Genomic DNA, 1,755 nt, shown 5'->3' on the forward strand with positions numbered 1-1,755 from the left:
GGGTCGACCAGCTGTCCCGGCCGACTCGGGCCCGGGTCCGAGGGCCCGCGGGGTCGACCAGCTGTCCCGGCCGACTCGGGCCCGGGTCCGAGGGCCCGCGGGGTCGACCAGCTGTCCCGGCCGACTCGGGCCCGGGTCCGAGGGCCCGCGGGGTCGACCAGCTGTCCCGGCCGACTCGGGCCCGGGTCCGTGTGGCCCTCGATGGGATCCCTGGGGTTGTCTTGATGCCGGGGCCGTCCGTCCGTCTCTGCCAACTCACTCGCTGGGGTCGTGTCTGCACCGCGTTGACTGCCTCTCTCCGGGGCCTGAGTCTCCCGGACAGGGTGTGTCGTTTTGTGTTCGATGTTTTCTGAGCTTCCCCTCTGGCCTAGTGATTTCCTTCTTCTCTATTGAAATCAAACACGTCCCAGCACTTGGGTGCATAGCATTTTATTTGGCCCGCGCCGCCCCGCCGCCCTTGCCGCGACAACGTTGCTGTCCCTGTATTAGGACGGTGAGGAGGTTCTTGTTGGTCTTCGGATGGCCGCACCCACGGTCTATGGAGCTTCCCAGGCTAGGGGTCGAACTGGTGTTACGGCTGCTGGCCTACGCCCGAGCCGCAGCCGTGCCGGATCTGAGCCTCGTCTCAACCCCCTGCGTGAGGCGAAGGATGGAGCCCGCAACCTCATGGTCCCTAGTCAGATTCGTTTCCTCTGTGCCACGAGGGAAAGTCCTGAATCAACGATGCACGGATTTAGGACGCTATGGAGGGATGCATTGGCCGGCCCCAGGTCATATGGGGTTCCGGAGCCAGGGATCCGATCCAAGTCCCAGCTGTGGCAACGTGATTACTTGAAAGAGGACCCTTTAAAGCCGGGGTGGGGGTGGCGGGAGGGGATGACACTGCATGCCATGGAGGCGCTCACCTGTCCTTTTTGTGGACACCTTTTCCGCGGTGGTGACAATGGATGCCCTGGCTGCCGTTCGGAAATGAAAGGTGAAGGCCAAGGTCCACGGTCCGTGGTCGGCGTGGTTCGTCTTCAAGGCCACGGATGAAGAAACGGGCTCCAGGAGGAAAGAGTCCAGGCCTTATGCCTGCCCTGCCTGGAGAATCCATGTCGCCACACAGCGATCCATCCCGATGCGTTCGTTGGTCCTGCGACGCCCCCTGCCGTAAGCTGCTTTTTATAGTCTCCGAAAAGGTCCGCCAGATGGCTCCCGGGGTGGGCCTGGGACGACCAAGTTCGGGGCCGGAAGAGGCCACTTCCAAGTGGGGGAGGAGTTACAAGTGGGTGGCAGACCTGAAGATAACCTGGAGGGGAGGAAAAAGGAGGGGAACCGTGACCGACCGAGCGAGCCGGAGGGGAGGGGAGGGGAGGGGAGGGGAGGGACGATGGGATGGCACCATCGGGAGTCCTGCTCAAAGAATTGGAGCCTCCTTGAGACATGCGACCACATCCATCATTCCAGAGGGAATGGAAGCGTCTTCCCCATGGTTGTACAATGATACATGTCCTTCAGAGTCCCTGAGAAAAAAAGGAATACAAGGCAAGATTTTGTCCGTGGAGGGAAGGGGGGGGGGGGGAGAACAGAGGCTCCAGACTTTGGATCTCTTGGCACAGGGGCCTCCTGCGCCGTATGGAAAGGACTGTTCCTAGGGTGCTCTCAGAATGGGATTTCTGGGTCCCACGAACCTTGTGTGTTGGACAAAGAGGCAGAAAGAGGGGTTCCCGGCTGGAAAGCCCAAACCACAGCTCTTCAGATGGGTAGGGAAGG

This window comes from Sus scrofa, chromosome 10 (assembly GCF_054392235.1).
Source record: "Sus scrofa isolate SSC_HxYL_T2T_F1_AM1 chromosome 10, Sscrofa_HxYL_maternal_Yorkshire_Landrace_v2.0, whole genome shotgun sequence".
NCBI lineage: Eukaryota > Metazoa > Chordata > Mammalia > Artiodactyla > Suidae > Sus > Sus scrofa.